Source organism: Gracilinanus agilis, chromosome 1 (assembly GCF_016433145.1).
Source record: "Gracilinanus agilis isolate LMUSP501 chromosome 1, AgileGrace, whole genome shotgun sequence".
Lineage (NCBI taxonomy): Eukaryota > Metazoa > Chordata > Mammalia > Didelphimorphia > Didelphidae > Gracilinanus > Gracilinanus agilis.
The window spans coordinates 643,627,149-643,638,726 of NC_058130.1; positions in this window are offsets into that span (position 1 = coordinate 643,627,149).

An 11,578-nucleotide genomic window follows, 5' to 3' on the forward strand; every position below is an offset into this window, starting at 1 on the left:
AGTAGCAAGACAAAAGCCAGGATGATTGATGATGGTTTGGGACACAGTGGATGACTATGGTGTCTTCTATGTCTGACCAAGCTCTAAGTTCTCCGTAGCACCTGCTTCAGTCACCTTCATTGCCTTTGGAACAAATTATTCTCATCCACCCATTCTGCTGGGGAAAGTTTTCACATGCTTGGGGCAGACACCTGCCGACTCACTGGTGAGTTTGAGGCATGCTGGTTGCTCTTAACTTGGATTAGCCCATTTGCTGAGATGGCTTAGGAGATGTGGTTGCTATGCATGCTACAGCTTCTTTGAGCCACAGGTGAGAATTGAGTGCCAGATAAACATCAAAGGTAGATGAGCAGCCCTGAAAAGCTCTCAGCAAACTCTCATGTGAGAGTTGCTAGTCCTTGAATACTCATATACCCTAACATAATGATTATAGGCACATATAGATTTTACATAATCCAGATATAAGAGGAAAGAGCAGTCTATATTTCAACCAATGTTGATTAGTACAAAGTGCATTCTCATTTGGTATACTTCTGTTTCACATCCTTGGCTGTACATTTTCATTAGTGTTTGTCTTCTCTTTTAATGACATTGACTCATGTTTTCTAATTCCTTTAGTAATCTTTCCCCTTGTTTCCCATCACCTAAAGCAGTGCTCTCCAAAATTTCCACAAAGTTTTAGGAGAAAAGTAAATGAAATTTGAGTAAGGGGATCATTGATTTAAGGTTTTTCCTGGACTTGCCAAGAAAGTCTAACTATTTTCTGTATGGCAAGCCTCTGGCTTAGATGAAGACTTTTTAAATTAAAAAAACCTTAAATTTAAATTTAAATTAAAAATTAAAAAATTTAATTAAAAAAATTAAAAAGTCATTTGGTATTTGATAGCATGACACTAAATAAGTCTGATATACCTATACAATTGATATGGCCTATGAAACATCAAAATGTGATTTGTCAGCCAATTAGAATGGAAATCTTTTTGTTTTATTGTTGTCTTTTTAAAAAATACTTCTCACTTCTTAGTTTGTCCCACCCAGCCCGCTTAGAGCCCTTACTGAAAAGAGAGAAAAGCAGTTAAGCAAACTGCCTGATCAGAAACCATGCCCAACAGTTTATGCAATATCCTGTACCATGGTCCCCACCTCTTTTCTAAGAGGTGAAAAATATGTTTTATCATTGTTTTCTGGGTCCAAGATTTGGCCACACATTGAACATGAGTTCTGATGCCTTTTAGTGTTTTTTCTTCTGTGATGAACTTAACAAAAATATGACCATTTCCATATACAAAGAAAAACAGGAAAAGGAAATATGAAATAGTTCTGAAAATATGAATCGCCATTATGTACAGTTATTTTAAAATACATATTAAAATTTAACATGGTAATTTTAAAACTGCTTTTTCTGACTCTGTAGCTTCTAAATTCCTTCTATTCTCTTTTAGGGACTTAATTTTTTTTTTCTTTTTTTCCTCATCTTTCTCACTACCACATACTCTGCTCAGCATCTCTCCCTCCATCCTCCCTTCCCACAAGGCATCTCTTATAACAAAAAGAATCAAGCAAAATGAATTTACACATGAGTAATATCTCAAACTGTGCATCTTATTCTATATCTATCTCCATGAGAGGTGGGAAGCATGTTCTCCCATTGTCTCCTGGAATTATTACAGGGCATTGCCTTAATGAATGAATGAGCATTTATGAAGTGCTTCTTCCTGGAGCCTTGGAGTCAGGAAGATTAAAGTTCATGTTCTGCCTCCAACATACAGATCGTGTGTATATTTGGGCTAGTTACAACCTCTTAGGGGTGTCCCCAGACAACTCTCTTAAAAATTACCAAAGTTTAGGACATTTGCAGATTTGCATTGGTGGTTTCCACCTAGCCAAAGGAAGTTTCTCACACTGATGTAATCACTGGTCTGGACAAAAACAAAGCAAAGCAGCAGTAAATTGTTCTGAGAAAGGAAAACTTCAGTAATCTTTCTGATCCTTAAGAAATCATACTGGAAGCTCATCTTGTGAAAAGTTTTGTAAGTCTGTAAGTCCTCAAGAAATGAAGTCCCTGGCGGTCCCCGTAGTCCAACAATGCCTTCTGCAAACGCATGCTCTTCTCTCAAAGCAAGCCTCACTGAGGTCATAGGAGAAATTTGGCACATGAGTTTAATAGCAGGCATTGTGAGCAGCTTCAGGTGTCTGATTCTGTACCCTGCTGTAAGCTGGAAAGGACTTTAGTCCTTAGCCAGGCATCTCTTCTCCCTGCCAACTCAGCATAGCACACACAGCCCAGTGAGAGCTACCCATATTAGCTGAAGCAATGAAGGAAAAGTCGCTCCTCCTCTGCTGCTGCTCCTCCTCCCTCTTCCTTATAGAAATAGCCCTAAATTCTTACAGGCTTTCTCAGTTTCCTTTTTAAGGATCCTGAGTAAGGAAATCCTTAGTTACTTCACAGCCTTGATATTGTGTGTGAATTAACAATTAGGATGGGCCCAGTGAATAAAGGTTTCCCTTATTCGCTATTGGTTGGGGACTGCATTTTAGGAATTAACTAAAGGGAATAGAATGTCCTTCCAAGCTGGGGCAGCCCTGAAACCTTACCAGGCTTGACATTTGAAACCCTCTTTAGAAAAAGTCAGAAAGGGAGATATGAGCAAATCCTCTGCGGCCACTGCAGACTCATCTCTAAGCTTTTGGGCTACAGAGGGGATTCTGAAAGTGAAAGTGGGGGACCCTCTTTCCCTTAAAGCTTCGGCTTCTATTACTTGCTCAGGGCATGAAAATGGGCTGTTTTGTCTGTCTTCCTTCTTAATGCTTTTTTGCTTGCCTTTCACAGTAACACACTGGATTCTCTCAAAGTCCTATATATAGCAGAGAAGTGTAATCCAGTGGAGAGGGAGAAGGAGAGAGAGGTGGCAAGGGAAGGAGAAAAGGGGGAACAGAAAAAAGGGAAGCAAATAAAACAGTTAAAATTTCCATACCTTTTGAACCAGAGATTTCACTGCTAGGCACATATTCCAAAGAGGTCATTACCAAAAAAGAAGACTCCATCTACAGTAAAATATTTATAGCCACACTTTTTGTAGTAACAAAGAACTAGAAACAGAACCGATGCCCATTGAGTTGGAAATGGTCAAATTGTGTTATGTGAATGTAAAGGAATATGATCGTGCTGTAGGAAATGACCTATATGAGGAGTTACGGAGATTTATGAAAAGCCTTACATCAGTTAATACAAAGGGAAGTAAGGCAAGTCAAGACAACAATATACACAACGATGGACTGCATTTGAATCTGGGTTCTTTGTCTTAATATATGGGATTTGGGGCGAGCCACCTTACTACTCAGTACCTCAATTCCCTCATTATAAAATGTAGGGGTTAAATCTGCGGAGACTGAAATGAAAATGTTATATTATTTCTTGCTTGATGCTTTTTAATTTTGCCAAGCTTTTCCTAATCTAAATAAGCTATTGTTTTTAGTACAATTGAGGTCTTGAGTGATTATCAGTCCCTGGATCTGAGAAGGAATTTCCACCACCAAGGGTGGTGACTAAGCCAAGTGTTCAAATCTGAGCTCCTAGTAGATATTCTATGACTTACAGGAAGGTAATGCTGAGGAGACTGACCATACCTGGACCCCTTATTATACTTAGAAATGCAACATTGAATGGGATCATCAATTTGGATCTGGAAAAAGGACCTTACAGCTAATCTAATAGGCTCATTTTATATCTGAGCCCAGGAGGGCTCAGTAACTCTCCCTAGGGAAAACAGGTAATTAGTGGCAGAAGTAAGGTTTGATCCCAGGACTTCTATCTCCAAATTTGGCAATTTTTTCAACATTAAACTTCCTCTTCTGCTTGGAGTTGACTGTTTACTTGGAGGAAAGAGTAAAACTCTTCCCAATTTTCCTTTCTCCAGAATTAAAAGTCATTTCATAATTATTTCCCCACTATATAATTTGTGATCCTTTACTGCCTCTTCATCAAGATGCTCCACCTCCCAATTCTAGACATTTACCTTGACTGTCCCCTTTGCCTGGAATGTTCTCCCTTGTTATCACTCAGTCCTGACTTTCCTAGCTTTCTTCAAATTCCAGTTAAAATCCTAACTTCTATGGGAAGCCTTTCCCAAACTCCTTTAATTCTGGTTACTTGCTTCTGTTATTTATCACCAATTTATCCTGCATATAGCTTGCTTTTATATAGTTGTTTGAATGTTATCTCCCCTTTCAGCGTGTGAGCTCCTTGAGAGCAGGGACTGTTTTTGTTTTGTTTTTTTTTGTCTTTCTTTATATATCTTACTTTATTATAACAATTAATTCATTTTTGTTGACTATGTTTCAGTAGTTTCTTTTACAACTAACATACCTCAAAAAATTAATCTGTCCTACTACACTCTCCCTCTGCCATGAGAAAATAAAACAAACGAAAAAACAACCTTGAAAAAGAAATACTTCAATATATAGCTACTAGCCCAATACAACAAAGTCCCCACATTAATCATATCCAAAAATGTATGTCTCTTTTGTCATTTTATATCAGGAGTTGAGAGGTAAGTTTCAACTATATTCTTTTTGGACTTGTAGTTGATCATTACATTGATCAGAGTTCTAAAGTGTGAAATTGGAATATGTTACCCTAAAAATTATGATCCCCATTAGGGCTGCAATCTCCAGAAAAACTATAATTCCCAGTACCCCATTCACTTCCTGTTGTTGTGTGCTGAGGTAGACATAAATTGAGTGGAGTTCCATATCTATTTTTTTCCTTCCTGTCAGTGGCTTTGGTGGAGTGGGCATTTTGAACAGATAGAAAACTTAGTCATGGGGGCAGCTGGGTGGCTGAGTAGATTGAGAGCCAGGCCCAGAGACCAATACCCAGTATTGATTCTAAGACAGAAGGTAAGTGTTTTAAAAAGAAAAGAGAAGAAAAGAAAAGAAAACTTAGTCACATGGTTCTATTTTATCAGATAATAAACTTTAAAAAATATACTTCAAGTATTGAACTTTAATTTTTTAACTCTTACAAAAATCTTTCAAAGTTGTTTTTCTCTAATGATATCATTGTATAAATTGTTCTCCTAGTTTTGCCCCCTATGCTCTGTATCAATTCATAAAGTCCCCCATTTTCTTTTCAAATTGTCTATTTCATCATACCTTATGGTAGAATAATATTTTATTACATATACATCAAATTAGTTTAGCTATTTTCCTTTAGGAGGATGTGACATTAATTTCCATTTTTTTGGTTACCATAAAAAGAGCTAAATGTTTTTTCCACATATAGATCCTTTTCCTCTTTCTTTGGGGTATGGATCTAAAAGCGATATAGTTGGGTCAAAAGGTGTGCAGTTTGCTAAAATTCTGGGCATAGTTACAAATTGCTTTCCAAAATGGCCAGATCAATTCTTGGCTCCATTATTCTTCCTTTTCTTTTCTTTTTTTTGAAATTATTTTTTTATTTTGAATATTTTCTCCTAGTTACATATTTCATGTTCTTTCCCTCTTTCCCAACCCCCTTAGCAGATGCACAATTCCACTGGGTTTTACATGTATCATTGATCAAGACCTAATTCCATTTTATTGATAGTTGGACTAGAGTTATCATTTAGTGTCTACATCCCCAATAATATCCCTATCAGTCCATGTGTTCAAGCAGTTGTTTTTCTTCTGTGTTTCTCCTCCCACAGTTCTTCCTCTGAATGTGTCTAGTTTTCTTTCTCATAAGTCCCTCAGCCTTGCTCTGGATCCTTGCATTGCTGCTAGTAGAGAAGTCTGTTATGTTTGATTGTACCACAGTGTATCAATCTCCATGTACAATGTTCTCCTGGATCTGCTCCTTTCACTCTGCATCAGTTCCTGGAGGTCATTCCAGTTCACATGGAATTCCTCCAGTTCTTTATTCCTTTGAGCACAATAGTATTCCATTACCAACAGATACCACAATTTGTTTAGCCATTCTCCAATCGAAGGACATTTTCTTATTTTCTAATTTTTTGTCACCACAAATAGCGCAGCTATAAATATTTTTGTACAAGTTTTTTTCCTTATTATTTCTTTGGGGCATAATCCAAGCAGTGCTATGGATGGATCAAAAGGCAGATAGTCTTTTAAAGCCCTTTGAGCATAGTTCCAAATTGCCATGCAGAATGGTTAGATCAGTTCACAACTCCACCAGCAATGCATTAATGTCCCAATTTTGCCACATCCCCTCCAACATTCATTACTCTCCTTTGCTGTCATTTTAGCCAATGTGCTAGGTGTGAGGTGGTACCTCAGAGCTGTTTTGATTTGCATCATTTCTCTAATTATTAGAGATTTAGAACACTCTTAATTTTCTTAAGGATATGGTGCTTATTTTTGAAATTGTCATCTGATTGGTGGTTTGAATGAAGTGATGAAGCAGCTTCAATCTATAAGACCCAGTTCAAAGTCCTTAAAGACTGCAGAACTTAGGATAAAATATGAGAGACAGGTAGAGCTATCCATATAAATATAAGTGTAGATATAGATATGATGTCTATAAATGGGGAATATTTTCAAGAGATATGGAAGAAGAGGGCAGCAAGGTAGCTCAGTGGATTGCAGCCAGGCATAGAAGTGGGAAGTCCTGGGTCCAAATCTGGCTTCAGACACTTTCCAACTGTGTGAGGCTGGACAAGCCACTTAACCCCAATAGGCTAGCCATCATCGCTCTTTTGTCTTGGAACTAATACTTAGCATTGATTCTAAAACAGAAGGTCAGGGTTTAAGAAAAAAAAAAAAGGCTTAGTATGTGCCAAACACTATTCTAAGTGCTAGGATAAAAATAAGAAACACAATCCCTACCATCAAGTTACTTAGGATCTAATGGGGGAGAACATACAAAAAGAAACTGGAAAAAGTAGGAGGAGTGCCCCCCCAGGCTGCCCCATGTTGGAGCATGATGTTTGTAGAGATGAAATCAAGCACAGTAGCTGACAGGAAATGACATTAGTCAGAACATTTTTTATCCTCTATAATAAAGGAAGATTTTGGGGAGAGTTTATCCCTCTGCCTTTCAGTCAGAGAGCAGAGAGGTAACTGAGGGTACTGAATTAGTGTTGAGTATCAGAGCTGAATCAGTCTCCATGATGATGAGATTCAGATGATGGACTTGTCCATGTACCCAGGTACCTACCCCCTGCATCAGCCCTCCTACTCTCTGGTCCCATTTGTCCTTTCCTAGCCTCACCAAAGCTTTTAGTAAAAAGCTGCCACAGGACATTTTACCTCTTACTGGAAAACTGGCATTCAATTTGCTCACTAAACAGGATATGGGACTGTATTGTTGGCAAGAGCTTATAGTAAGTTTGTTCAGTGATAGCACGTTAATTACACAGTAATTTGGAAGAACATCAAGTAATTTTAGTTACTTTACACTGCATAGAGGCAAAAAGAACTGGCATCTAGATCTCAACCTGTAATCTGAATTTTGATGTATTTTTTTTGCTTTGAATTTGTGTCACCCACACCACCATTCACCTTGTCTCTTATGTTTGAAACTTGGTATTATCTGCGACTCTTCTCTCTTCCTCACCTCCAATATCTAATTATTTGCCAGGTCTTATTGATTCTTTCTTCACTGTCTCTCTCACACCCCTTTATTCCATTCTTCTCTGTGCCTATTGCTACCTCCCTACTAAAGGCTGTCATTACCACCCACCTACAGTATTATAATAGCCTCCTGATGAGTCTTCCTGACTCCATTCTCCCCCTCTTCTGATTTGTTTCTAATATGCCTTCAAAGTTAGTCTTTTGCTCATCTGTGTACCTATCCTATTTCTCCAACTAGATTATAATCTCCATTAGGAGAAAAACTTTGTAATGGGAACCCAGAAACACTCACACATTTTCACGGACTTGGCCACTTGGTGGCCTTCTGAGGACACTCTACATTTTTGTACAACTGTCTGAATCTCAGGTATCATGAGATATGGAATACCTGAAGTGGTTTATCCTAATAGCTCAAAAATTCAGTGGTTATTCAGCTGAGGCCCGGTACATATTAATGCCCATTTATGCAACCTGCCAAATGCTCCAACTCTCAATTAATTAGTTAATCAACAATTATTTATTAAGCACTTATCATGTGCCAGGCACTGTGCTAAGTACTGGAGATATAAATCTAGAATTTGAGAAACTCTTCAGCTGAGTCCACATGACCTGGGAGACACTCACCCTCTATTTCCTGAAACTAGATACGAGGATTTGGAGCATGTTCAATATTAGTAAAATTGTTGTTGGTTTATTAAGTCCCCCACTCTGAGAATAATTTTAATAAAAGTTAATTAGATTATGATGTCACAGACATATATTTTGAGAAACTTTCTTGTGTTTATTAAAAATATCTAATTTTCTCTGGGAAAACTGTCTTGTCTTGTTTATGTTTTTCCTATGAATATTAATAAATGTTTCTTTTACAGCTGAGGAAATTATATCAGAGGTTAATTGACATGTTCCAGAGTTACATAGCTAGCAAGTGTCTGAGTCTAGATTTGAACTGATAGATTTGAACTGAAGTTTTGACTAAAGTCTCTAAAAGGTTTACCATCAATGCCCTAGTACATGGTCATTTTTTGTATATATACCATGCGCTGCTGAAAAGAAGGCACTCTATACCACCTACCTGCCTAAAGTCTATATACTTTATACTTTAAATGCCACAAACATTGGAATGATACCACTCCTCTGGGTCATTAATATTTATGGCTGACAATGGCAGATAGCCCCCAAAGCAAGATTTGACGTGTATTGCCAACCCATTCTCTCATATGCCAATCTGGTATTATAATGTCTGCAGTGAATTTGATGCAATTTGGAGCAAATTTGTATTCACCATAGTAATCTTGACTTGTTGACTTTGATTTGAACTTTGTTTTCATATATAAAAGTGGTTCTATTCATGTCAGAGTTATATTCTTTTAAATTTTTCTTTAAGAATTCTGATTTCACTCCTAATTTCTTTTGTTTCATTCTCTTTTTGGAGTTTCTGACTGTAGTTATTTCAGGATTAGCCATTTTTTCCCAAGATTCTTCTCTTATTATTTTAGCACATACTTTTCAGGGATATAAACTTTCCTCTGAGTACTGCTTTAGCTATATCTCATGAATTATGATATGTTGTCTCCTCACTGTCATGCTATTCAAGGAAATCTGTGCTTGTTTCTATTCGTTCTTTGACCCACTTGTTTTGAAGAATTAGATTATTTGGTTTCTAATTAATTTTTAATTTGCCTTTCCATGAACCCTTATTGATTATAATTTTATTACATTATGATCTGAAAAAGTTACATTTATTATTTCTGCTTTTCTGCATTTGATTGTGAACCTTTTATGCCCCAGTACCATGTTGGCAAACCAATGGCATGTATGCCAGAGGGTCTGCTCCCTTCCCCCTTTCTATTGCACCTGAAGACATTTTTCACATCCCTTGCCCTTCTCCCCAGCAGCCCAATGGGAGTGCTTTCATCCTCCACTGTATGGGGTAAAAGGCAGATCACATGTGGTGTGAGGGTACAGTTTGGGTTCTCAGTCTCTAAAAGGTTTACCATCACTGCCCTAGTACATGGTCAATTTTTGTATATGTACCATGCACTGCTGAAAAGAAGGCATAATTTTCTTTTATAACTATTCAGTTTTCTCCAGAAACCTATTAAATCTAACTTTTCTAAAATTCCATTCACTTCCTTTACTTCTTTATCTTTTTTTTTAAACCCTTAACTTCTGTGTATTGACTTATAGGTGGAAGAGTGGTAAGGGTGGGCAATGGGGGTCAAGTGACTTGCCCAGGGTCACACAGCCGGGAAGTGTCTGAGGCCAGATTTGAACCTAGGACCTCCTGTCTCTAGGCCTGGCTCTCAATCCACTGAGCTACCCAGCTGCCCCCACTTCTTTATCTTTTGGTTAGATTTATGTAGTTCAGATAAGGGTTGAGATCCCCCACTAATATAGTTTTACTTTTTATTTCCTCCTCAAGCTCCTTTAGTTTCTCCTTTCTTTTTTCTTTTTAAGCTGTTATTTTCTTTTTACACTACTTTCATTTCTTTTTTCCGATTTTTCTTCAACCCATCTTCTTTGATTCTTGAATTCCTTTTTGAGTTCTTCCAGAGCTTGAGACCAATTTCCATGTTTCTTTGAAGTTTTGTATGTAGTTGCTTGGATCTCACCATCTCCTCTTTGTTCCGTGCTTTACTCTTTGTCCACATAGAAAATTTTGAGGGTTAAGTGTTTCATTTGCCGTTTGCTTCTTTTCCCAGCTTTTTTTTTTGTCTGTGGACTAGGAATTCTGAAATCTGATGATTCTGTCTCATCTGCTAATGGTTTGCAGGGTCCACAAGTCTTCACTGCTGTAATGCAGGCTTGAAAGGGCCCAGTGTTATGGACTTCTTGGCCTCACTGTGGGCTAGTGCCAGGGCCTGGCATCAGGGGGTGGGTCTGCTCTTTTGTTGGTGTAGCCCACATCCTGTGATCCTGAAATTAGCCTATGCCCAGTCAAAGAACCTGGCACAATAGGTGTGTATATGTGGGGTGGTCAGCCAGCACTACTCTGTGTGTAGTTTTGCTTCTGGTTTCCCCTTATCTTGTGAAAATCAACTCTGTCTGTCTACTTTTCAAGTTGTGTTCAGTAGGAGAGCCCCTCACTCCATCATGCTGTTGGTTTTTTACTCCTGTCATTTTGAGGTACTTTTAAAAGATTGGTTAGCTTTTGTTGCTACCAAGCCACCATCTTGCCCCCCCCCCCCACCTCCCCACTCCAGCTAGTAGTAACTTGGCCCATAAATTTTCATTGTATTAGGAGCTACTTTTTTAGATTACTCATTTCTTCAGTTTCTCTGTTGGAATTTGTGGGGGTAAAAGTGGAGAGAGAGGGAATATTTCCTTGTAAGGATTTGTTCTCCTTCTCCTTCTTCTCCTTCTCCTTCTCCTCCTCTTTGTCTCCCTCCTCCTCCTTCTTCATTCTTTTATTTTATTTGACAAAAGATGTCATGGTATTAAGCTGATTTGGATACCAGGAAGACCTGGCTGAGTTTAAGTCACCTTTCTTTCATATATGGCTAGGTACCAATTAGTACAAATAATGTATCCCCAGAAGCAGCCACCAGCATTGCAATTTATATTAATTTAAGGTTATAATTATATCAAATATGGCCCAATGGAAATAATTCAGTTGGAACTAAATCAATTAGACCACTCTAGAGAATTCATTATTGACACTAATTGGGACCTATTTGCACTTGGGCTGAGTGACCTTAGGTAAGTCTCTTAGCCAATTAATAGTCCAGTATACTCTCTAAGATTATGTGATAAGGAACTTCTGGGACAAGATGGAGAACAGCACGAGTGACAGGATCACAATTATAAACTGCAGGTCTGCATTGATACCTAGAGCTTCTTCCTCTGGAATTCTGTCTAGCAATGGAATCTTGGTCCAGTTCCTATCTTTACCAAATATATCCCCCCACCCCCACCTTCCTTCCTTCCTTCCTTCCTTCCTTCCTTCCTTCCTTCCTTCCTTCCTTCCTTCCTTCTTTCCTTCCTTCCTTCCTTCCTTCCTTTCTTC